This window comes from Python bivittatus, unplaced genomic scaffold (assembly GCF_059951505.1).
Source record: "Python bivittatus isolate LINGU-HERP-01145 unplaced genomic scaffold, Pbiv_v1 ctg000070_np1212, whole genome shotgun sequence".
NCBI classification, from domain to species: Eukaryota; Metazoa; Chordata; class Lepidosauria; order Squamata; family Pythonidae; genus Python; species Python bivittatus.
The window spans coordinates 23753925-23781108 of record NW_028277034.1 but is presented as its reverse complement, the minus strand read 5'-3'; positions in this window follow the sequence as shown (position 1 = coordinate 23781108).

The window sequence follows — 27184 nt, the reverse complement described above, 5'->3', positions numbered from 1 at the left end:
CTGAAGTACCATTTGGTGATGATATTTTTCCTAGGGAAGTAGGCAGCTTGCAAGGTGGCTACACTGTGTGTAGGCTGTAGGTCCACTCCCCTGCGGTCTCATTTATATCTGTGTTTAACTGTTTTAAATCTTTAACTGTTTTTAATTGTATTTTATTGTTTATTTTATTGTTTTATTGTACGCAGCCCAGAGTCATGTATGTGAGAAGGGTGGCTATATAAATTTAATTAATTAATTAAATAAACAAATAAAATGATATTGCAAATAAGAACAATTCATGACAAGACAATACACTTTTCAATACTTCTTACCTATCCTACTTGAATTTGTAGAATTTTGCTAACCATAGTTCAGGGATTCCAGCTGAAAGAATGTAGGTAGCAGGACTAAAGGGAAAGAACTATGCTTGCATTCCTGGATAATGCTTCTCAATCTAAGTGGACAGTAATAGTCTAGATATGCCAGTAGTTAGTAAAATGTAGCTGTGATCTTTTCAAGGAAAGCCAGATATTAACTGTACACCTCAGCCAATCTGAGACCAGCTGGTCTCTCTCTTCTCCCATCCAACATTAACATGACATTTCTTCAGCTGTTGTGTAGTGTCAGAGATTGAGTTAATTCCATTCCAGCTTTCCTCAGACCTCCCATATTAGGCCTATTAACCTTGGACACTGTCTACTTTCTCTAAATTTTAATGGGATTTGTTTAAATTAAATTTTTTCATCAGTAAGTTTTAAATTAGTATTTAATTTGAGGGTTCTGCAGAGGTGGTGTAGGTATATTTGGCCCGCAGGAAACATGTTGCCTTAAGATTGCTAAACATTCTTAACTGGGAGTAAACTCAGTGGCGCTTCCTTCAGTATAAGCATGTAAAGATTGTTTTCTTTCTTTCTTTCTTTCTTTCTTTCTTTCTTTCTTTCTTTCTTTCTTTCTTTCTTTCATTTTCTTATTATTTCATTTTGGTAGTTGATGTTATCTCTGGCTTCTTGATGAGATCAGAGATCTAACCAAGTGATGTTGCAGTGATGAAGCCAGAATTTGTAATTACCTCATTTGGACAAATGTGAATTTGGCTGCATTATAAATCAAGGAACATCTCCCCTGGAAATCCAGGATTCCTAGGCTTTAGTAGTAAAATGAAATTTTCAGGACAATTTTCAGTGCCAGTCGGCAGATGCTAAGCACATTAGTGCTTCTGATTAGTATACATACAGTATGACAGAATTACAGTTAAGAAAGAATGTTCATAAATAGATAAAATTTATGCTAGCACATGCCAAGAATTGCCTTGTTGCTTCTTTGTGGAGCAGAAGGGAATCCACCCATCACTGATTCCATGTGAGTACAACTGATGACATTTACAAGTAAGTGGATTTATGACTTCATCTGTAAGGTAATTCTGCTTTTTCAGACAGCAAGCTGTAGCAGTAAGAACCATTGCTGAAATTCCTGCATGCCTGCTATTGTGTCTAAAAACAAGTCACTGCCTGCTCTCTAGGAATATCCCTTTAGGATATTATAGATGTTTATTTGAAGACACTTCCATGACATCCCTGCCTGATACATACTATTTTCATTTTCTGCCAGGAGCCCCTTGGATAAAAAAGATCCTTTTCCATGATATAACTAAAAGACTATGTGTGCATTTTCACATGTATCATATATTAGACATAATACTGACTCAATTCAGCATCTCTGTGATGAAGTTACAATGTCAGTTGTTCTAAGTATTAGCATTTGAACTGAAGTCTATGGTCTGTCAATTCATCAAGAATGGCCAAATGGAATCATTAAAGATTTCTTGAATTTTAGGAAACCTGTGTGGAGATTGTATATAAACCTTTCCTTTATATAATCAGGATCTTTGGAGAAGTCCAGGGAAGGAATACTCATCTGAGCACCTTCCCACTGTTTTCTTCTAATTGCACATTAGGGATAGGGTTATGCAATTTTTCTCCATGTTTTTGAAGTCAGTGGCTAAGGAAATTAAAATAATAAAATAAATTATTAGTTTTCTATCTTGAATGAAGAACTATTATTCTATCTGGTAATTTCAAATACTGAACCATAATTTCTGTGGGATTAGGGCAATTGACTCCATTAACTAACTCAGAAGGCACTCTATACAACATGAATATGCAAGTGAGTAGAGCTAAAATAAACTGTATTTTTATTAAGGGGAGGCATTTTGGAACAAGAATAAGAGGAGAAAATAGCAATAAGAAAAATGATTTTGCTGAAACTAGAATGATAGGAGATGTACATATGCTTATCTTTGGGGGGGGGGGAATTCCCAGTATTTAAATGTTGCAATTATATTTCATCAAATTCAAACATGTCAAATTGTAAACTTGCAGCACACCATGGAGGAAGTTTAAATTCTAGCTCATTCCTAATTGTGTTTCTACAGATTTAAATACCAAGGCTGGAGCAAAGAGTAGTTTCACATAATGTTGATCACAATTGAGCAAGATACATAATACATTGTTTACTGAAGAATTTGTAAATTCTTGGCAGAATTAGGTGATCTGCTCAGGTAGCAGATGTTGAGACATGGGACAGTGGAGAAGGGTTGGCCAACAGACCGGTGTATGCCATGCACTGTGTATACTGAACTCCCTAAATCCATCTATGGCCCTGGGTTGCTGTGAAAGATACTCCCAATACTGAAGTCAGATCATACAGTCAGTGTAGTTAATTTCTATGGTTCAGAGGAAATGCTGACTTGTCATTTTGCCACTGGCAGCAAAATGTCTTGAGACTGCACTCTTCAAAAGTGATTACTTGGAAGGAAATGTATTTTTTTTTAACTAAATTGACTTAAGTCGTATTTAAAATGTAGAATGGGAATAAACAGTTTTTAGTCTTTCTGGGAGGGCAACTTCAATCTGGAGATACAGTCTTCATCTGCAGCGTTGAATAAGCACTTGCATTAGCTTTTAAACATGTCTCTGAAGAAATGTATTTCCAGGGATATGTTTAGAATGGAAGCATTTCTCACTGATATTAGTAATGTAATGTTGTAGTTTACAGATGATAGTCTTTGTATGTATCTTTCAAATACCCATATTTGAATTTTTTTCTGAAAAGCCTCTATATCAAAGACAGATTTCTATCTAACCTTTTTATGAGTTTTCATAGCATTCCAGTAAAGAAGATAAAACTATTCATTAAAAGAAATGAAGTCATATTTTATATACACCTGGGAATAGCAGATGAAAGCAAAACAAAATTCATTATCAGAAAATCCAAAACAAATAACAAGGAGAAGCAGAGACAGGAGAATGAGCAAGATAAAGAGGAAAGCTTCATTCCAGGCTGATTCTAATCATTTGAGAGAGACTTTAGATCTGCATCTACATTCCTCTCTCCTTCCTTGTAGCCCCTCTATGACTCCATTTATGGTTTCTGTATAGATTTGCTGTATCAGTAAGATAACTTCTTGTCATGTTCAGTAAAAGATCTTATAGTAATATTAATGGAAAACGAGTTTGAAAGAAAAAAATTAATAATGTTCTTTGTGATGGGATAGAAAACTTTATAATACTCATCCAACTTCTCTGGAGACAGAAAATCCAGAATCTGCCTTTGGAAAGAGATATCTGGAATGTGGAAGGTTTTTTCACAACATTTACATTCATTTACAACTGGGGTAGGCAATGCAATATTCAACGGCACTTCCTTTGCTGCATGCCAGGTTCCTTAACCCACCATTTTATTTATTGATTCTTTTTTAAAATAATTAAATGGAAAGGCAGAGCATGAATGGGGACACAGATTACACAACGATGCTAATTATCCACAGTATTATTTGGAAAGTTCTATGCCTTTGGATATAGATAGATAAGATGTAAATTCTTGCCTGTGGTTTATGCTTCTCTCTTTCTTCCTATGTTTTGCTTAGCTTTGGTCTCATTTTGCCAATGTACACTTTTTGATGTTTGCTGATCTGGATCTGACCCAGAGCATGCTGGGTGCAAACTAATCTGGAAATTACCCACAATAATTTTCCAAGAATTCTTGGTAAAACCTATGTTGATAAAACAAAGTCTGGGATCCTTGTTGAGTGCATAATAAAACATTGTTTTATACCTTTGGGCAGGATGGATTAAAAGTTAAATGAAGAAGGAAGTAGAAGAATGAATGAACAGCATTCTCAAGGGTTTATATTTTGAGACAAGTTATGTTTAAACCTGCTGGAGTTATTCAATTCCTTTGATGTTTTCATAACATTTTTACTTTTTATTTTTTTCAAGAAAAGCATTCCATGTTCTAGAAAAACATGACAAACTGCCTTCTGTAGAATCAGGTCATGCCCATCTAGCTCAGCATTGTTCAGACCAGTGTTTCTCAACCTCAGCAACTTTAAGGTGTGTGGACTTCAACATGCTGGCTGGGGAGTTCTGGGAATTGAAGTCCACAGGTCTTAAAGTTGCCAAGAACATTTTTCATGTGAAGCAAAGGCTCTAACACTGAGTTACAACCTTTCGTTTCATCTTGGAAACACTGGTGAATTTTTTCTTGATAGCCACAATGAAGTTTGTGATGAGTGCTTCTTGCAGTTGGTAAAAGGAGAAATGCAGTTGGTAAAAGGAGAAAGCCAAAGGATGGGACTTGTTTTACTTTCACATTGATGAGCAGTACTTTAAAAATAGTTAATGTATCATAACTTTTGCATTACTTATGTTTTATACTAAGCCACTTATCTAGGAACTATATGGGTACTACCACTGTTCCCATTCCCCAATGCTGGCAAACCCATTCACAGCTGGCCTGTGATAATCTTCCAGCAGCACCCACAGGCACTGCTAGTGGCAGAAAGATTAAAAAAAAAAAATCACATTCCTTTGGGGATATGGGTGTGGTCACAATGCATGTGGGACTTGGCTTGCAATGCTGGGGTGGCTGTTTTTGTCACTCTGAACATTCCTGGCTCCCTTGTGGACCTGCTGGCATCTTCATTTCTGCCAACTTTGAAGTGCTGACTACATGCAGAAATCTTCATGAGCTAATTTGGGCTTCCACCAGCAGATCAATAGGATAATGTCCTTCAAGTAAAAAAAAAAAAATCTGTTATCCCTGTGTCAAATAAAAATAAAATAAATTGTTAGTGTTCCCCCCTTCCTCCATTGCTGTAATGGGAAATTATGTAAGGGAAGATTATCTCTGATGTTAGCCATCTTTCTGCCAGTCCACATTACCATTTAACTACTTGGCTTTGACTAAGGGGCTGGACTTGATGACCTCAATGGCCTTCCAAATTGTGCTTTGTGATTCCTCTGCTGAATCTAAAAACTCTTGAAGATGAAATGATAAAGGGCATCCAGGAAGTAAGAGGGAGTTCCTGACAATGAAGACAGACTGTTCCAAGCTCCATAGAACCACTGCATTACCAAAAACAACAACCCCAAATTCCAACATGCTTCGATGCAGGGGGAAAAAAAATCCAAGTCAACTTCCAAAATCTGCTGACAATCAGTAACCATGTAGGTCTGGAGCTGATATTGAACTGACATGGCAAGATGTCATGTATAAGTGATCTACATTTATTCTTGGAATTGGAGATCATGTGTGCACGTCCACATGGGCACATGACCTGTGCATACAGGCTTGATAGCATCTGAGAAGAGGTCTACTTTTTACCAAGATAAATAAGACTGATCTTGAGAAACTGATATATTAGGTTTACTTCTTTCTTTTTAGTCAGTAAACCTATGACCCAAACAATAATTTTCCTCAAGTGGCTGCTGCATTTTTAGAATGTGACTGTGTGCTCCTCAGAGCAAAAGATCTGACTGAAATTCCATTATAATCAGCCATTTTGTCCTTAGGACAAAAGTTAGGGCAAATGACTGTGTGATAGAGTGATTCTATGTGTCTTTTCAATATTTAACAGCTAGATATATACATTATTTAAAAGAATTTAAATTGCAATATTATCTTTTACATTCTTGCCATTTTCCTGAGACGTTTAATGAGAAGCTTAGGACCAATCAAATCTAGCCACATTTGCTATTTATATTTAAAAACATTAGTAGTCCAGAGGTTTCTAGAGGAATGAAATGCTTTACTGCATTGAACTTTCCAATAAAAGGTTTAACTCTGTTTTCATAAATAGTATTTGGATGTTCTCCTTCAATTTTTGTAATGCTAAAATTCAGGGTCAAGATTTTTTTTTTAAAGAAAGTAGTTCAGGGGAAAAAAAGTAATTTAGAGAAATAGCTGCCATAATATGTGATTCTGTCCCCCGCCCCCCCCCCCTTGGATTCTGTCATTCATTAAGGGGACTCTTATTTTTGGGTGGCCTGCTGGCTAACTGTACCTAGATCTGCTACAATGGAATGTCTTTTAAGAACTCATTAACAGTGACTCTTTTTCCAGTGAGCAGCAGGGGTGGGATTCAGTGGGAGAGGAAGTTAGGAGTTTCTTTGCCCCCATGGCCTGTGGGATGCAAGGTCCTAGAGAAAACTGATTTTATGCAACTGGGGCTAAGAATTCTGAAACCTCTTGGGCCTGGTAACCTGGTTTAAAAGGGAAAAACTAGAGATATTTATTTAAAAGCTAATTCATAGAAGAAGGATTCTCTATTCTTTCCTAACAGCATTCGAGATGTGAGGGATATCTCTGTATTCATGAATAGGTGAGGGCAGCACAAGTACTTGGCAGGTGACAGTTTCACTGGGAGAGACAGGAAAAGCCATATCAACATAGAAGGATGTGAGGTTGGAGATCCCAGGGAGAGATCATTCCTCTGCTATGCGTATGCTATACTTAAACCATGCATTCGACCTTTTTCTAAGTAGATGCTCCCTAAATAATCACCATTTCCATCCATTCTTGGATTTCCAAATAGCCCAGTTGCTTTTTCTTCACTTTGTTTTGTTCCCAGACATCTATTCATATCACCCAGTAGAATAACATTTCCCCCAGATCGTAAGATCATATTCATTTAGAATGCTGCAAAGTTCTCCCCAAACTGGTTCTTCCATTATCACCATCCACCAGAGTATAATACAAAATTATCATTAACCTGATATCTGAGCAACTGAAACTTCTACAGTCAGAGGAAAGTCAGACACTCAGTTTTGGACTCCAAGCAACAGATGTAGGCTACTACCTTCATTCTGTGTTAATTGGGTTTTCCATAATCATTTGTTTGTTCATTATTGGGAGCAAAATGCTTGACTAAATGGACCTTTACTTTGATGCAGGGGACCCATCTCTTTACATGTGCTTTGATTACTAGGAGAAATACCAACACATGGCATAAATACAAATGCATATTTTTGGTAATTGTCATTGTTTAGAGCAGTGTTTCTCAAGCTTGGCAGCTTGAAGATGTGTGGACTTCAACTCCCAGAATTCCCCAGCCAGAATGTCTGGGGGAATGTTTTTTAAAAAAACAAAAAAGGACTCATGTTGGTTTTAACAAACAGGGTTTTATTTTTATTTTTGTTTTTATATTTGCAAACACCTCTGTGAAGTAGAATCACAGAAATATGGGTAGTCCAGAGGCCAGCAGGAAACTGAAGATTTTACTGGGACCAAGGACTTCTTCAAGCTGCCAAGCTTGAGAAACACTGGTTTAGAGCTCTTTCAGGGAACAAAAACTTTTTGCAAAGCTGGGCTAAGGAAAGAGAGCTGGTGTTTGACATGGCTTAGCAACATTAAAGCAAGCAGGTGTTATTTGAGGGAAGTAGTTGTGCCCAGCAATTTAACAGAGAATTAAAAGCTCACCAGCGCAGGGTGTCAGCTGCCTCCTTCATAGCATTTTTTTCAATCAAATCAGTTAATACTACTTTAAGAAGCAATGAGACACCTGGGGACTGAGGGATAACTGTCCTTGGTCACAGTAAAATCTTCAGTTTCCTGCTGGCCTCTGGACTACCCATATTTCTGTGATTCTACTTCACAGAGGTGTTTGCAAATATAAAAACAAAAATAAAAATAAAACCCTGTTTGTTAAAACCAACATGAGTCCTTTTTTGTTTTTTTAAAAAACATTCTTATATTTTATTAGGCATTCTGAAAGTTTGTGGCAACAAGGCTTGACAAAACTGGAAATTCTAGAGATTTAGGTCTTGGGATTGTGCAGGAACAGGCAAGGTGCAGCTGCTTTAAGGAGTTGCAGACAGATGTTACATTTGTGACCATCTGATTCAGTAGGACCTTTTTCACTTCAAATCTGAAATGTTGCAGTGCTAGTATATATAGCCAAAAGAATTTAGCACCAGTGTTGCTATAGTTCAAAATATTATTATTGATTATTATTGTAATTATCATCTTCAGAAACAGAAAATTATGACTTTACTGGCTATTTTATAACAAGCACCAACAAACCACTTATGCCAATCTTTTCCCATTAATGGCTTTGTTGTGCTATGGAACTGATACTTTGATATCTTCCTTTTTTTGGTCTGTTTTGTTCTTTGACTTTTACTGTTTTTCACTTTTTCTTTCATCTTTTCATATCTTTTTATTTTTCTAATTTTCTCTTTATGTTTCTGTAGTTTTTAATCCTGGACAACGTTCTTTTTAAATAAAAATGATATATATAAAAGAAATCTTCCTAAATAGAATAAATAAATTGATGGCATTAGTAATACTGCTATTTTTATTCATATAATTAAGAAGATAGATGCTTAGCAGGTACAGAAGAACAGCATTATAAATTGGTCTTTATTTCTTTGGGAGATTTTTTTTTCTTACTCAGAATATAAGCTTCATGTGTTGTTTAAAAAGAAACTCTGAAACATGTCAAGTTCTTTAGTTGTTCTGTACCACCCACAGAATCATTACCTTTGGATTGCTGTCATGAATCTGATAGCAGTGTTTTACAACCAACATACATGGATAAATAGTTTTGAGATACCTGTTTTTCCTACTGCATACTCAGATACCAGGATCGCTACAGGTGTTTGTCCATTGGCAGTTGAGACCTTATATTTCTGGTACCAGGAAGGAATGAAATGAGTCATAGAATGCCTGTTTTGTACTGGTGTAGTATACATTTGGGGCGGAGAGATAGGGACATAGGATGTGGACTTAGGGAGCTTTTGGAAAAGTATTTGGATTCGGTTGTGCTTTTTCTATAAAAATACATTAAGCATTTCAAGTCTCTTGGGGGAAAATTAGTTTCTGATTGTTTTTTTGAAAAAGTATATTATTTTGAAAATGGCTTCTATCGAATGAGTTCTAAGTAAGATAGAGATGATACTCAGATTAAAAAATCGTATTTGTTGTGAACAATTTTTAGAGGGAATAAGCTCATAAATTTATTCTCTTATAAGCTAATCATTTTATAGTTCAAATATCAATTATGCCAACAATCTATCAGTTATCCTATTGGTTTTGAATCTTAAAATAAAATCTACAAGGAACCAGTGGCACCCTAATTCCCAGTTCATTATAATTATAATTCAGTTAGCATGGCCAGATGGATGCTGGGAATTATCGTTCAGCAAGATTCAGGGGGCATAGACTCTCCATCCTTCAGATATATTGCCCATCCTTGGATTACAGTGTCACTGTAAAGAAGCCCAGATCTGGTAGCCCTACCTTATGCAAAGAGGAGATCACATTTCTGGGTCAGTGACCCAAACTTTCTAGTGAGTCACTGGCCCAGAAATGTCTACTCTTTGTGTAATCATATGTTTTTACTAAGAGGAAATCCCATTAGGTTCAGGAAGTCAAACTTCTAAGGAAACAAAAGTTATGGTCCAACAATACAAGGAGGGCTCCTCCCTGTGTAATAAAAGTGATTAGGGCATCTCCACATATGGTCTTTGTGGATTCCCAAATGGTGGCTGCACTTGTCTTACCAGATGAAATGATTTGTCTTACCAGATGAAATGATTTATTTCCAGTTTAGTGCAGTTCATCCCAAACTGGACTTGAAGCAATTTCATTTTGAAACACTGAAGCTCTGGAGGTTGGTTTCCTTATGATGGCAACTTTTCTATATTCTGTTTCCCTATTCCTGTACTCAAACATCTCACTCTTGCCTGAAGAGATTCAGTCATAATAGTGTTTTGCTAAGACACTATTATTTCACAGGATTTTAAAAATTGCAATAAAAGATGTGTGTTTTGATAGTTTTATATTCCCCTTCCATAGTGATCACTTGATTCTTTGGGAAATCACCACAGCAGTGTGTACAACATGTTAAAATGTGAATAGAAAAGGTGATCCATTGATTTTTGTTTATCGTCTAATTGGGGATAAGTAGAGGAATTGCTGGCTGGATCATGGTCTCCTCAGACTTTTGAGACCAGTATAAATGAAGATAACTGTGGGTTGGCTTCAAACTGCTTCTGAGGAATTGGGAAATTACAAGGTGGCAGTATTGAAATGCCCTAGGAAACTTGAAATCAACCTTTAATCGGGAAGAAGTTGTTAACATTAGGAACAGAAAGGTTTCCCAGGGCAGATGTGGACTTCCAGCTTGCCCTAGAGCAAGCCAAAACCATCCACCCTTTCTGAAGAGCAAGAACACATGACTTAGATAACTCAACCTTCATCCATATTTTTTGGCTCCATATCAAAAGTAACATTTTGTGCCTTATGCTGGATCAAGCCACGCTGTCTGATCTGCATGTCGTATTTTGATTTCTTGTAACTCCAGATGACTGCTATGGCCTGTGGTGGAAATGCCCTCTCCGGTCACAGGTGCTGGCGAAACGTTAGGAAACAAAACTTCCAGAACCCGGCCACGCCCGGAAGACCCACACCAGCCATTGCTGTCCTCCTTTGCCATTTTTTTTACAAGTTCAGGAGTGGAATGGTGAACAGCCAGCCTTCTTTTTTTTTTTAAAGAAACAAGTTCATTGCTAGAACAGTCCAAGAATGGGTTGCTGCTGCTTCTTTTTTTAAGCAGCTGAAATTGACAAGAATTCTGCCACTTTCCTCTTCTAGCCCAAGTGACAGGGAAAACTGATGTTTTTACCATGGAGAATACTAGAGGAATCCACCAATCAGGGATCATGGTAAAGATGTCTGGACAACGGCAAGCTATCACTGTGGCCAAAGTAAATGAAGGGATAGAAATCCAGAAGAGGATGTCTGAAGCTGGCTTTGTTTCTAGCTGATTTATGCAATGAGACAGGCCATTGAAGGCTGCAATGTGGAAAAGGGCCCAGTTCATATACCTGAATCCCTTAGTAATTAAGGAGCAACAAACATGCTCTCAGGTATTCTGTATATGCATTCTTGATTAAGAAGCATCTTGCAGGATCAAACTAAGGTAACTCCAGTAGTAATTAGCAGGGATGAGATGGACTTCTACCTACATTTGGCCAACCCTGATTTTAAAGAATATTATGCAAGAGCAAACCATCTTGTACTGTAACACCTTAAAATCAGACACAAATATTTTGAAATGGAATATTAGCAGGAGATTCAAACAATATGGTTTTGAAATCCACTATACTTTTGATTTACTGAGACTATGATATAAAAGAAGCATTTTATTATTAGATATCTGAAACCAAAGTCCATTTTTCCCTAAAAAGAAAAAAAATCAGTAATATAAGTTCCCACTAAAAATGCCAATGACTAGTAAACAGTGCCCCCTGGTGTTTTTCCTTTGGAGAACTGGCCCATGTTTTTCATTGGGAGGAACTCAATCTGTCATATTTTGTTCTATATTGAAGTTTTTGCATCTTACATAGCAAACCATTTTAAATGTTGTTTGTTTAAACTCTTAAAATGTAGCCTATTTGCTTTGCAGAGGTGAGTATAACTCAGGTTATACACGGAATGATTCCCAGTGAATAATGGCAACACAATGAGACTCCTATATGTGGGAAGGTGCTCTTTTGATATGTTTTTGGGGAAGATAAAGTACAAACTACATAAACTACAAATATTTTATGTATGTTTTTCTCTTTTATCCTGACAGCTTTGACTTATCAGTGGTAGTCTAAATATCTTCAATTATCAAAATAAAGTTTATTGAGGATTATGCTATCTTTCATGCTTGTCGTTTGTTTTCCTTTCCTGCCCTTTTGTGTTTTTTGTTTAGTTTTGTTTAGTTTTGCCTGAATTGCTGAACTTTTCGCCACAGACCCCCTTGCAGTCCTCTGCCATTGTTTCCAGTTTTCCTACTATTAGCTATCCTGCAGGTTTCATGCCAGGCAGGTGTCAAGGGGTCAGTTGGAAAAGTCCCTTCTCTTTGTTTCTTGTCCACACAGCTGGCTGGCATTCCTGACTGGCTCCTTTGGAGGTTAACTGAACAACTTGACACTTCACATCATCCTTAAATCCTGATGGCCATCTTTGTATTGATTTCAGCTTTATAATTCTCTTTCAATAGCCTCCTGTTCTAATAATGCTTTTACCATTCTATAATGGTCACACCAAACAGTTATAACTATCTGAAGGCTATCGGGTCCGCTCTTGCTTAACTCATAAGCACTATTCCCTCACAAAGTAGACAGTTTGAAGGAATCATTCTTCAACAGGGTGGGGTGAAACTTGACATGGCATTTTAAATTACTGGTGCCATCAGAGTAGAACTTTGGGACAGAATTCCAAGCCTTCCTCTCATCAGAATGAACATAAGCCCCCCAAATATGGTTAAAAAAAAAAAAAGAGGCTTACTACCTTTTAAAGTAAGTGAAATAATATACATCATAATGGCATTAAAAATGACTGCATCACTATTTAAAATTCATGTTCACCTTAGCTGTGCTAGAGAGAGCTTGCATTTACTTTATTTATACTTGCAGTTTCATGATTACCAATACTTTATTGCCTTGATTTAAATGCTGCTGCTGCTGCTGCTGCTGCTGCTGCTGCTGCTGTCAAAAACATTGATGAAACCAAGCATATTTTAGGGTGTTTGGTAGCAAAAAGAAAGTGATGAGTTTAAGATTATCTCTCCCCCACCCTCACCCCAGTACACTGGAATGACTCTGTAATGTCAATTTCAGGTAAAGGCATTAATGTGGAATATTAGCCTGAAATGAGAGAAAGAAATATTCCAATGGAAGAGAATATCTGTAGCTTGGGGTTGAATTGTGAAGTCCAAGGTGCTCTCTGAACTTGGTGTTTGTTTGCAGACATTTCATTACCCAACTAGGTAACATCATCTGTTTGTGAGAGTGTGGAGTTTGCTGCCTGTTGATATACAGTAGCTTGCCCTGCCAATTTTGGTGGGGGTGTGGTTTTCTTCATGAACACCAATTAGCACTCATTAGACCCAATGAAAACTCAGTTAATCTCACAACACATGTTCAGACTCAGCCACAGGTTCAACTGGGAAACTATGGTCTAAGAAACATCTTAGACCAAGCCAAATCCAAAAATGCTAGAGAATTCCTGGAAGCTTGGCATTTAGACAAATCAGCCATCAATAGACACATAGAGATAAACCACATTCACACACCATTCAAAAGAGACAATAAAAAAGCTAAGAAGGAAACAAAAAGATCAGAACACATCCTCTCCAGCAGCCAACACCCAGATAAGCAGGGATTAACACCAGACAAACAATCAGGCAGAAAACAATACCCAAATCAAGGAATTACCAAGGAGAAAACCGCACGCTACCAGAACAAGATAGAACTGAATGGGTTAGATCCAGATTTAATCACACTTAAAGTGTACATCTGTTGAAATCATTGGACTTCAGCTATATGCTTTAATTTTAATACTTATTCTAAGTATGAGTTAAGACTTCAGCATTTCAATCACATAGTTACTCACAGGATTGTACTGTTAAACTGGATCCAACATACTATTTGTCTTTAAAGAACTGGATATGGGCCTATCCCAAATCATTCAGAGCCAGACAAGGAACAGTGGTCATACACTGGATCTGGTGTTCCTGTCACAGCAGTGGCTACGTGATCTGAAATTGGGGGAGCTTTTGGTGTCCCCCTTGTCATAGTAAGATCATGCCCTGATCACAGTGGGATTCCCTAGCACCACTATCCACTGCAGGGAGGCTGGGCCTATTAGATCGGTCTGCCCCCGGTGACTAATGGACCCGGATGGGTTCCATAGGGAGCTGGGGGTTGTTCCTGTTGGTCTGCTGCACAGTCCATCTGAAGTCTTGGTCTCCACTTGGAATAAAGGGGCAGCTGAGGTTTTGGATCATATTGCGCCCATGTGACCTCTCTCCTCTCGGGGATCCCGGCACTCTCCATAGTTTATGGAAGAGCTAAGGGAGAGGAAGCGAGAGAAGAGACGTCTAGAGCGTCACTGGTGCTCAACGAGGGACGAACAACTGAACATGGGTTAGAGCGGCTATTCATGCCAACTTAGTGGCGATAAGGGCAGCGAAGCGTCATTACTCCTCCACTGTTATTGTGTCTGCAGATAGCTGCACTGCAGCCCTGTTTCAGGTGACATGAGCCCTCCTGGGTAAGGATGGCTTGGAGAACCTTCTGCAGGGATGTGCGGAGGAATTTTCTTGGCATCTGTTGGATAAAATCGCTCAGATTCGTTCTCACTTGGATGCTGGCTTTATTGCAGGTCCAATGGAGGTGCCTAGGGAGGAGTCTTGCCCTGTTATCTGGGAATGGTTTGAACCTGTTGGGCCTGAGAAAGTGGACAGGTCCTTGGGGCTGTGAGCTCAGCTACCTGCTCTTTAGATCCATGCCCCTCCTGGCTTGTGAAAGCAGCCCGGGTGGTGTCATGTGAGTGGGTTCTAGTGATGGTTAATGCATCTTTGAGTGAGGGGGTTGTTCCCTCACCTCTTAAGGATGCCTTGGTTCACCCCCTCTTTAAGAGGCCATCTCTAGACCCCACTATACTGGACAATTTTCATCTAGTATCTAACCTCCCCTTTTTGGGGAAGGTGATTGAGAAGGTGGTTGTGCAACAGCTTCAGAAGACCTTGGATGAAGTGGATTATCTGGATCCCTTTCAGTCGGGATTCAGGCCTGGGTATGGGATGGAAACAGCATTGGTCATGCTTTTGGATGATCTCTGGCAAGGGCAGGATGGGGGTTGTGCATCCATCCTTGCCCTACTTGACCTCTCAGCAACTTTCAATGCCATCACCCATGGTATCCTTCTGGATCAGCTCAGAGGATTGGGGGTGGGCATCACTGTGTTGTGCTGGTTCATCTCCTTCCTCCAGGGCTGATTCCAGCTGGTAGTGGTTGGGGAGGAGAGATCCCACCCTCGGCCCTTGTTCTGTGGGGTGCCACAGGGTTCTGTGCTCTCCCCCCTCCTATTTAACATCTACATTAGGCCACTGGGTGAGCTCATCCATTGCCATGGGGTGAGGTATCATCAGCATACTGATGATACCCAATTATTCATCTCTGCCCCTGGCAAATTAAGCAATGCTGTGAATGTCTTATCCCAGTGCCTGGAGGCTGTGAGGGTCTGGATGGGGAACAACAGGCTTCAACTGAACCCTGGCAAGACTGAGTGGCTGTGAGTTTTGGGGTCTTCTGGTGCTAGAGCTATGCCATATTTGGTACTGAATGAGGTTGCACTGCTCCAGACAGACCCTGTGCGCAATCTGGGGGTCCTCTTGGACTTACAATTCCTGCTTGAAGAGCAGGTGGCAGTCGTGACTAGGAGGGTCTTTGCACAACTTCATGTTGTGCGCCAGTTGCACCCATTCCTAGATCAGAGGGACCTACTCACTGTCACTCATACCCTAGTCACCTCCCGTTTGGATTTCTTTAATGCACTCTACATGGGGCTGCCCTTGAAGAGTATCCGGAAGCTTCAGCTGGTGCAAAATGCAGTGGCATGGACAGTTGTGTGCGCCCCTAGGGCGGTACACATTACACCTCTGCTTTGCAAGCTGCACGGGTTGCCAATTTGCTTCTGGGTCCAATTCAAGATGCTGGTTTTGACCTTTAAAGCTCTTCATGGCATGGGACTGGGTTACCTGAGGGACCGCCTCTCCCTGATTACATCTGCCTGTCCCATCAGATCTGGCAGAGAAGGCATGCTGTGGATCCCGTCTGCTAGAGAATTACATTTGGTGGTTCCCAGGAGGTGGGCCTTCTCTGCTGTGGCACCCACCTTGTGGAATCTTCTCCCCTTGGAAATGAGATTAGCTCCATCCCTCTTAACATTCCATAAGTCCCTCAAGACCTGGCTATATGATCAGGCCTGGGGCTCCCAAGGGACTGGGGAGATTTTACGATGGGTCCTTTATTAATTTTATCCCCTCCTATTTTGTGTGTTTTTATAGTTTTTTATGTGTAATTGTTTTTATGTATTTATTTTTTAATTGTACCCTGCCCAGAGTCACCCTGTGTGAGATGGGCGGTTTATAAATATGATAGATAGGTAGATAGGTAGATAAAGGGACTACTAGATTTTTCCATTTAACAAAACCACTAGAGTATGTGGGAAAACAATGAGCTCTTGTCAAATAATAATATGCCTTTTTCATCTGAATTCTATTTCAGACTACAGAAATAGATAATTACCTTATCTATGCCTTATTCTGAATAATTATTTAGATGTAGAACTGGCAGCTTTTGTACACCAAGTTTGGTACTCTATTATACAATGCTGAGGAAAATATATAACTTTTTAATACCACTTTTCAATGGGATAATTGAACGTGGTTCAAGCAAAAAAAACACATATGGAAAATATTAATTTTGTCATCTGGAACACAAATGCAACCTTGTCCTCCCAAGATACTGAAAACATTTGAACACATCATCGAGTCTTGATATTTTAAGGAATGACCGAAGAAAAATCTACTAGTAGCATAGATACGTTTGGATTTCATAAGAATTGCACAATATGACTGCTATTTTTATATGATAAAATGTCATACAGGCAGAGAGAAGAATTTTAAAATAACTTTTCCATCATAATTTTCCTTTAGTTGCTCATAATTGCTAATAATAAATATGGTCTTTCCCTTTGACTTTTGGGAGGCTTCTGCTGTATTCAGAATAGATCAAAGTGAATGACCCGACTGGAATTTAAAACATGAAGCGGTAAAGCACTCCGCTTCCAGAAGGATAAGAATGGGTTGGCTAGGCTGCAAGTTAGGGGAAAAGACAAGGAGTCAGAATCCCTCCTTCTGTCACCTTCTAGCAGAATAAAGCAGAGATCTCCAGCTTTTTGCAACTGGGAGGTGTAACCTATAGGTTGAGTCAGGAGACAGAAAGGACAGCTTGATGAATCACACTGGGAGTGAGGGAAGCCCCTAGACAGTGAGTCAGTGCCACAGAATTGAGACAGAGCTGAATGGGCAAACTGAGTGAAATATTAGAAGCAACCCAGTTTAAATAAAGCATTATTGCTTTATAGAACTCCTGCCTGATTCTTAAATGGCTGCGGATATAACTTGAAACAATGGGTTCACTTAGAAGTTTGACAGCATGTTGTGGGATTTATCACAAAGTATCTGTGGTCTAGTGAAGGCTTGCCCTTTCATAAAATGGCTGCAGTGGGAGGTGTAACTCACCACAAAGCATCAATGTACTAAGATGCTCCCTGCTACTCCCACTTGTCTTTCTGCAGAGACATCCTTGGAAATTAAAATGTTAGTAAGGCTCTGTTTTGCAGCCCTTTCCTTTCCTTTCCTTTCCTTTCCTTTCCTTTCCTTTCCTTTCCTTTCCTTTCCTTTCCTTTCCTTTCCTTTCCTTTCCTTTCCTGATAATATACCCTTGTTTTTCATATGACAATGAAAACTTGAAAGACTGTTACATTAATTTCAGGAGCAGAAAGCATGTAATACCAATTCTATCTCATAGCACATAATTTAATATTTATAACTTCCTTCAAGGAACTCAAGATGTAATCATCCTTCTCATAACTACTTGATGAGCTGCAGCTGGGATGCTATACGCTGGCTGTGGAAAGATGGTAGCTATTGTCACAAATGGTCTAAAGATTAGAGAGAGGAGGAGCAATGGGCTGGGGGCAAGGTTTGAGCCAGAGCCAAGCCACAATAAATGACTGAAGTGTGCAAAAGCAGATGCCCGATCAAAGTCAAAGGGTGGGGGGCATAATTAATTACAACAAAGGAAGCAAAGTAGACAGGGTCCTCATATTTAAGGCAAATTGGTCAGACTGGTAACTGATCTAGCTTTCTTGATTAGGATGGAGGCAGCTGACAATATTCAAGCTAAGAGGTCAGCTATTTTCACTTCAGACTGTAACAGCAATGTAGACAGCGCTTTATTTTTGAAACACCAGGTGTGTTGGATCACTAAGGAGCTTGATTAGCACTGAGGAACCCCTGGCTTTCCAGATGTTGAATTACAATGCCCCAGAGTCTTCCCTGAATTTTCTACAACACAATCCATTGCATAGGATGCCAACCATTTTAAGCAGAAATCAATGAAGCCAGGATGAAGTGTTTGGATTCCCAGTATATCACTTCTCATGACACTGAGATTACTCTCATTATGTATGTGTATAGAAGGAATACAGCAACATCATGCCCCAGCAAGGAGTTTCTGTATTCAAACATACTACTTTAAAGTTGTAGTCTTGCTAAGCTCTGTGTTATTTCAAACATAAAATAGGCTAGGTTGTGCAAAACCCAGTGAGAGCTCTTTAATATATACAGGGCAACTTGTATAGAAATGAAATGACAACTTTTCAAATATCAAGTTTCTTGGTAGAAAGAAATCCCTAACCCACCTTTTCCAGCTGCTTTCTCAATTTATTAACTCTGCTGTGCTGCACCACTCATTAGCAAATAAGAAAAGATCGGGTTGTACTTTTGCTTGCAATAGTCATGGAAGTTTAGGCACTGAGCTAAAGGAATGACAAATGAAGTAGCAGAAAGATAAAGTCAGGATAATATCCTCCAGTTGTTTTACTACATCTGATTACTATTTCTCAACTGTGGGCATGTCCCTCCATCATGCCTGTTGACACTTGGGAATGTGTCTAATGCTAGTTAGCTTCGTCAGAGAACACAACCTCTGTATACATGGTTTTGAATGCAGTAGTACTGTTGGGGGAGAAGCAAGAAAAGGGAAGACAGCAAGGCAGAGGCTAATGAAAAGCTGAATGATTAGAAGTGAGGGGGAAAGAAAGTTCTGGACAACAGCCAAGATGAATCCATCTCTGTTCTGAAAAGGCATGCTGTAAACAATTACATTCTAAAATGTGTGTGTGTGCGTAAAACATTGAATCACATAGTTTGATTGAAGAACTCCTGAGAGGATGCAGGTTCTCTTTATTTTATCTTAGATTTATATCCTGCCTTTCCTCCAAGAGCTCAAGGCTAGTTGCATGGGGATTTCCCTTCTTTTTATCCCCACAAGAACAATCCTGAGGGTGAGTGATGGACCCAAACTCACTGTAGCAAATTTCCATGGCTAAAAGTGGACTTCAACCTGGTTCTCCCTAGTCCAAAATCTTCTCACAAACCCTATCACTCTGTTCTACCATGAAGCAAGCTTTAAAAACATTTTAAAAGTTCCAAGTCAAATTAAAGACATAAAATCTCTGACAAGTATCAGCATTGAAGCTGGAGCTGATAGAAATTATTCATGGCTTTTCCATGAAGTTCAATGCTAATTCACATGTGCATGTATTTCATAGGTTATTTCCCATGCTGTGTTGTGATGGAGGCAGATGTATTCTGGACAAAGATTTATCCTCTGAAGAATGTGTTTAGTGTTCTTTTTAGTCCCAGACCATTTTCCCATCATTAAGGTGTATATAACAACCTGGTGAAAATCAAGAGCAACTAATGAGATATTCAGAGTACTTAGTCTATGTTTGCTTACCTTGAATCATAAAAACACAATGGTTGTAAGTTCCGTTAATAATAAGGAAGCAAGACTAATAATACATATATTATTGATCATCCTTGCAATAATCACATTTTTAAACACTTCACTTCAGGATGATATGTCTACATAAGAATGTATTTCTTAGTTAAAATGGGCAGCTTCTGTGAAACAATTGATGGACCTATAACAGTGTCTTCATTTAAAATCTAAACCTTACCATCCTAAAAGATAACTGGCTTCACTTGCAATTTCAGTAAGTTTGTATTGGCTGATAATCTCTTTTCATTTCTCTATGTACCACTCTCTATAATTATATACTCTTTATATAACTATATACTACAGAATTGTTACAAGGTACAAGGTTACTTCTACTAATGAAGAGTTTCAGAGAACCATTTTTTTTTCCAAGTAGAGGGACTTTGAATAATGTACTGAGCATCTCATTCTAAAAGGTAGGTGGTGCTAGGATAAAAGCTAAATTAATTTAATAATTATTACATTTCAGTTTCAATTAAAACTAAATTATTTATTTATTTATTTATTTATTTTATTTATTGGATTTCTCCACTACCCATCTCCCCCACAATAGGGGACTCTGGGCAGCTCTGGGCGAATTAAATTCATTAAAATATCTAATACTACTTCCATATCATTTGTTCCTTCAGGCACATTAAAAATTATTTTTGTGTGTGTTTTCAAAAAGATGTGTGCCTATGGCCAAAACTTTTGGAAACTACAAGTGATCTTGGGACCCCATATTGTATAATTCTGTGAAGATGAAGTATTAACTATTATTAAATATATAAAAATTAACAAGATCTAGTCTGGCACAGTGGTTAAAAGCATTGGAATAGAAACTGGGAGACTGTGAATTCTACTTCTGCCTTAGGCACAAATCCAACTGTGTGAGCTTAGGCCAGCCTCTGTTGGCCCTAGGATGGATACCATGGCAAACCACTTCTGAAAAATGTTGCCAAGAAAACTGCATGGATTTTCCGTGTAGTCTCCAGAAATCAAGTCTGATAGGAAGGAAGGAAGGAAGGAAGGAAGGAAGGAAGGAAGGAAGGAAGGAAGGAAGGAAGGAAGGAAGGAATCCCAAGGCAATAATAACATTGGAAAAGATCTTGGAATAATAGTTGATTACAAACTGAATATGAAGCAGCAGCAGGTTATGATTGTAAATAAGGCAAATACAATTTTAGGCTGCATCAAACCAAGGTTTACATCCAGGGGGAAGTTGTTCCACAGAGTGCGGCCCATCACAGACAAAATTGCCCCTGAGACCTCTTTCACCTCTTATATGTAGGGAATAACAAGCATCCTAAGGATTTTTTTTAAGGGTCTGGGAAAGTAAGAACCATTCAACAGTGGAATCAGTCAGTCAGAGAGGTGGTAGCTTCCTCTTCACTTATGGTATTCAAGCAGAGGCTCAACACGTGGCTGGGATGGTTTAATTTGGATTCTTCTACCATACAGTGGGTTGGACATGATGGCTTAAGTCATTGTTGTCCAAACTTGGCCACTTTAAGATGAGTGGACTTCAACTCCCAGAATTCCCCAGCCAGCCATGGCTGGCTGGGCAATTCTGGGAGTTGAAGTCCACCAATCTTAAAGTGGCCAAGTTTGGACAACACTGGCTTAAGTGGTCCTTTTTAAGTTTATGGGTCTATAATTTTTTTTCATTATACTCAGTTTTGAGCTGTTGGCTCTTTATTTCTGCATGTTTTTTTAAAAAGAAAAGAAATAAATCTTTCCTGCCCATCAGTCTGTTGAGAGAAAGAGAGTTTAGGAATCCTCTCTGTCTTGCCTCCTTGGGGCATTGCTTGCCATCTAATCGGTGGCACCAGCTGCTCTTGTCAGAGTACCTGATGTAGTCCATTTCATAATTCTCTGGTTGGATTCATAGTTCCAACAGAAAACTCCCTAGCTTAAATTTTCCTTCTCACATTAATAAAATGCATTTTCCTCTAAATGGATAATGGACAAAATGGAAATAGCATGACTTCAGAAACATTGCATTCAATAGTGCTTGGAAGCCATAATTGCCTTAAGTACCTGCCATAATAGAAACTAGGGGGAAATTGGGAATCTTGAGGAAAAAATAAAAGGAAAAATAGATTAACTGACTAATAGATCTATAGATAAACTTCAGTGTAAGGCAGCTTTTCCTATCTCTACCTGATTTTAAAAATGCACATAAAACACTCAACTGGATCACATTCTTAGTTCACCAATTCCTGTCATCTCGCTGAAATTTTTTGTTGCTGTGTGGCTGAAGCTGCAGTCAAATATTCATTTTAAATAAAATTGCTTGGCACAGCCAAGGTGACAGCTTAACCTGAAATTAATACTGCTTGTTAAAGATGTGGGAAAATGATTTGTGCTTTTCTATACTTGCTCTAAGAGGTTCATATAAAGGGTAATAAAATAAAAATATAAAACTATTAGCAAATTAGAGATGGATTCTGGCTGGTGTGTTTGAAGGGAAATTATAATTAATTCTTATCAGAACATGTATAAATATCTATTGCCAAATAAAAATGATAGTATGGTTGGTATAAAAAATTCAAGGGACGATGAACGTTATGGAGCAGCATTTTTTAAATCTACAAAGGGTATGTTTATGGTTAATTCACACTCTTTTCACAAAAAGCGAATAGTTGTAACGTTTTCCTTCTCCACTCCCCCCAAATAGTGTCATGAAGCTTTGAAAAGGACATATTTAAAAGAGGACTTTTCTGAAACATAAAGGAAAAAAAAAGAATTAAAAACTTTTGTCTTTCACATGATGAAAAAATTACTCTAAATTTCGGTTCACTGAGTGGAATGGAAATATAGCTAGGTCTGGATCCAACCCTACATGTTTCATTTTAATCCAAGAATGCAGAGCCTGGAAACATAGGATAGTACAGAGTGGAAAGGAAGAAAAAAGCTATGTGGAAATAAACACTTTGCTTTTCCAAGGGTTTGCCATATTTCTTAATAATAATCCTTAGAAGATAACTGAAGTATTACACTGAATTTCCCAATGATGGTTTTCAATTAATTTGAGTTTGTAGAAGGAAAGTACTTTCTCTGTACAGTAGCAAATAATATATTTTCTGGATATAGAATATACTTATATTTAACCTCTCCAATGTGTTTTGATAGCATGTAGTTTTCCTTTCCCCTGAAAACAATGAGCTTTAGAGTATATGTGACTATTCCTCAGTAGAAATTATATCGCTTACACTAGTTTACTGGGTCAAATCACTGAGGGGCTACCACTTTTAAACAGATCCATGTTGGTACTGTATGGCAAATTTAGAAAGCTCTCCCCCCCCGCCCTCATGACATGTATTCCAAATGACCTTTGCTCTTGTTAAAGTTGCTTTTTTCCTCCTATGAAACCTCTTCTTGCCCTCAAATCTGAATTTGCATCCCTCCCCAACAGCAGACTGTTTTTCCCAGGGCTACATTAATCACTCTCTTTCTTGCACAGACACATGTTCATTACCATCTCACAGTCTAACAACTAAAGCCAACCACAAAATTTTTCCTAACCATATCTGAAAGTCACATGTATGTTCCAGGCTAAAGGCCCATTATTCTAGGGCAGTGTTGTGCAAACTTGGCCACTTTAAGATGAGTGGACAGCATGAGCCAGCCATGCTGGCTGGGGAATTCTGGGAGTTGAAGTTCACTCATCTTAAAGTGGCCAAGTTTGGACAACACTGTTCTAGGGGGACAGCCTCAAAGATGACTAGCTGGCATTCACTCAATGTAGGAATTACAGTTGAAGTGACTTGTATCAGACCATCACTTCTACAACCACAGCAGAGATTTGCACCAGGCCACCTGGTCTGTTTAGGTCCCAGACCCAAATCTCTCAGCACCACAGCACAGCCCACTAACCACAGGCATAACCACTTGGATTTTCAGGCTCAAAGCTCAGTTGTTTGGGAGACCTGGCCAAATATGTCGTTCACAAAGAGTTAAAGTAGAAATATTTTCTGTTTAGCACCAGAGGTCGCCAAAACCCCAGATACTATTAAATAATGGAAACAAAAACCTGTTGTGGCAAAAGCATTTTTCTTTACCACTTTAATTCACATGGTTACTGGAAAGCCTTTGGCACTACAGAATTGGAGAGAGTCAGCAGCCCAGGTCATTTATTAATGTGTTAAGTGTCTGAAAGTGTCTGAAAAGGTAAAAATTTAATGCAAGTAGGGTTCATCTGCCCTCAAAAGCTGTTTAGCTGATCTCTGATGCCATTGCATTTTGAGCGATGTGACAGAACATCTAGCAGAAACACATAGTCTTTCAAAGGAGGTGATGTGGTACATTTCAGTACAGAAATGGCTCTATACTAATCAATTCATATAGTGCGTGGAAACAGTGTGGAAACAGAACATATAAGAACATTTAGAAGGTTTCACTGAATCCTCTGCAAAAAGATCTAGAGATGAAAATGAATTGAATGAACACGTGCCTAATGTGACAATATGTAACCTTATTGAAGAATGCTTTCACTGAAAACAATTCTGTCCTTTAATTAGCCCCCAGTTCCATCTTTTGATTTTTTTTCTAATCAGAAAAAAAAGATGAGAATCCACTTGAAGAAAACATCCATTTATTCTGTACCCCATGAAGAGTCCAATTCAGGAAGCAATCCCTTTGTGTATAAAGCGCACTGGGTTCATATTTAAACAGATGAGTTGGTGCAAATCCATAGTAAACTCTTAGTTATCATCAGTTGGGCAACTAGATGGACATTTAGCCATCTCAGGAATCTTGGCTCTATAATTCACAATCAGGAATATACTATATACATACTTGCATCAGTGGGTGGATGCACACACAGAAGCAAATATATAAGGTGTCTGAATGCTATATATGACTTAACTATTCTGTTATTCTTCTTGTTTCTGTTTTCCCTAATTTACATGATTCCAATATTCAGCTGAAACATGAGCTAACAGACCCCCAATTTTCTCCCACAGCTCTACCTGGTTGAATATATCCTGGTCTTCTTCCTAACAAGCCAGCATAATCCCCTGAAGTGGGGATTATTGTTGTGGACTTGGAAACAAGTAACCCTTTATCTGGTGCCAGCTGTTTCTGTTTTATAATTTCAGATGAAAAGGCTAGTCAGCTGCCTCTGAATGAATATGCATAGGATATCTCCTCCAGTGATGCTGTGAAGATATAGAAAGTCCCCCATATAGAAAGGATCCATCATGCTCATGACACAGATAAGGCTCTAAACGATGATGAATCTAAATGGATCTTAACACTTAATATGGAGGTTTATTTAAATGCATTGGCACCAATGTAGGATCTTTCCTACTTCTCAAAATAAATAGCAGCCTCAGGTGACTTCCTGAAGATTCCAGAATGGAAGGAAAGGGCTACGTTCTCCCTCCATATCTCTTTAATTTCCTTAATTATGAGAACCTCCCAGCTAATGCTATTTGTATCTTGTTAATGTGCATATTAAATGAAAAGGGATATTTTATATCATGTGTATTTTGGTACTAAACAAGGGAAAACAGTATAAACATCTCTTTTCTTATGAAAGGATTCAGAACTTCCACCATCCACCATATACTATAATACTGTAAAGTACTATATATGTTTTAGGTTGGGCAAATTAGCTAGGAAAGTTATACAAATTAGGTAAGAAAGCATTAAAAAGTTGTGTTTTTTTTTACACAGGAACCCTGCATAGATGAAAGTAATAGATTCTTTTAAAGGAGTGCTATTTAGTACATAGTTCTCTTTGAGAAGATTCTGCTATCACTGTTTGCTCTGTGGAGAGGCAGAGCCTTTGTGAGAGGGGGGATGAGGTAATTGCCCTAGACCCCACTCATGGAAAGGGTCCTACCCAAATCATAGTTCAATTAGCGATCAGATGGATCACACTTCTCATGCACAGTGCTAATGATGATTATGTGCCATCAAGTTGATTCTTAGCAACCACATAGATAGATTCTCTCCATGATGGTCTGTCCCTAACCTGGTCTTTCAGGTCTCCTAACGGCGCACCCATCACCACTGTAACTGAGTCCATCCACCTTGCTGCTGGTTGTCCTCTTTTTCTCTTTCCTTCTACCTTTCCCAGCAGTAGAGTCATCTCTAGAGAGCTAGGTCTTCTCATAATGTGTTTGAAGTAGGTGTAATACCAATCAGTTAACTATGGTCCTAAGAGCTACTTTCTCCTCTTGTTCCCACTTCCTGGGCCAAAGACTTCAATGGAGAAACAGTGCATAAAAAAAGGTAACTGATGTAATTGCAGGTGGTGGCAAATGAATATCCTGTCACCAGACTAAAATATTTATGGAAAATAACTGTGTTGTTTCTTTGCATTCTGCCAATATCTAGGAACATGTTTGTTTATTTCTTTATCAACATATCCCAGGGATCTTATAAGATATTTAAAATAACATGCACAAATCAAATCAGTAATATAAACTAACTGATCATTTAGTCCAACCTTTGCTTTAAAGCAGAACTTAAAGAACATCACATTTATTTTTCTTAATATTCAAGCCAAGGTTGTTTAGTTCTCAACAAGAATTGATTTCTGCCTTTGTAAAAACAAGTTAATCAAGTAAGCTTTATTAGTAGTATTTTTAGAATTAGTTTACACAGTCCTAAAAATTACAATGGTTCATGTTACATACTGTTGTTCCATCTTTTTATTATTGAGCAGCAAAATATCCACATTCATTGAAATATTGGAGAGGGGCAGAGTAAGACAATAACTATCTCATATTTCAGTTCTGTATGTGTTTCTGTGTAGAGGCACAAACCAGTTGTGTCCCCAACACTCTGACAGATACAGAACATATTTATGGTTCACTATTTTCCAATTCAATCCAACTTTCATAATTTTTATGGATTTGGTAATCTTTGTCTTGCTGTATCCCTCTTGAATCCATGATGCAATTTCATCTAATTTGCACTTTTCTTGTTACATATCTGTGAGAGCATCCAAATGAACTCATCGTATGCAACTCCTCTTGCTTATTTCAAGGCTTCTTTCATATCAGAAACCTACCCAACTTAATTTGTGTGTTTCTATACTTATAAAATGTCAATTAATCTTATTTACATGCCTACTGAAACTCAAGTCTCCTTTCAGAAGTCACTTTAAAAAGCAGGTGCTGGATCAGCCTTTCCTTTGCTAAGCTGGGTCTTCAAATACTCAGACTACCAGGGGAAAAGCTGAACCTTTGGGCAGTGAATGGAAACATAAACTTATTTTCTCTACACGAAGTTGATAATGGTTTGATATTTAAAAAAAAAAAAATTGGATGAGTTGGTAGATTTTCTTACTGAAATCCATAAACGATCAGTTTGAATTTGTGGTTCTGGCCATTCCTACTTTTCTTCCAAAAACCACACTGTTCAGCTGTACATTTACCTTAGGTCAGCAAGTTTTCATTGTTTTTCTCATCATAGAAGGTTTTTAGCTCAGTAGTAGAATGGTTGAATCTTTGAATCAG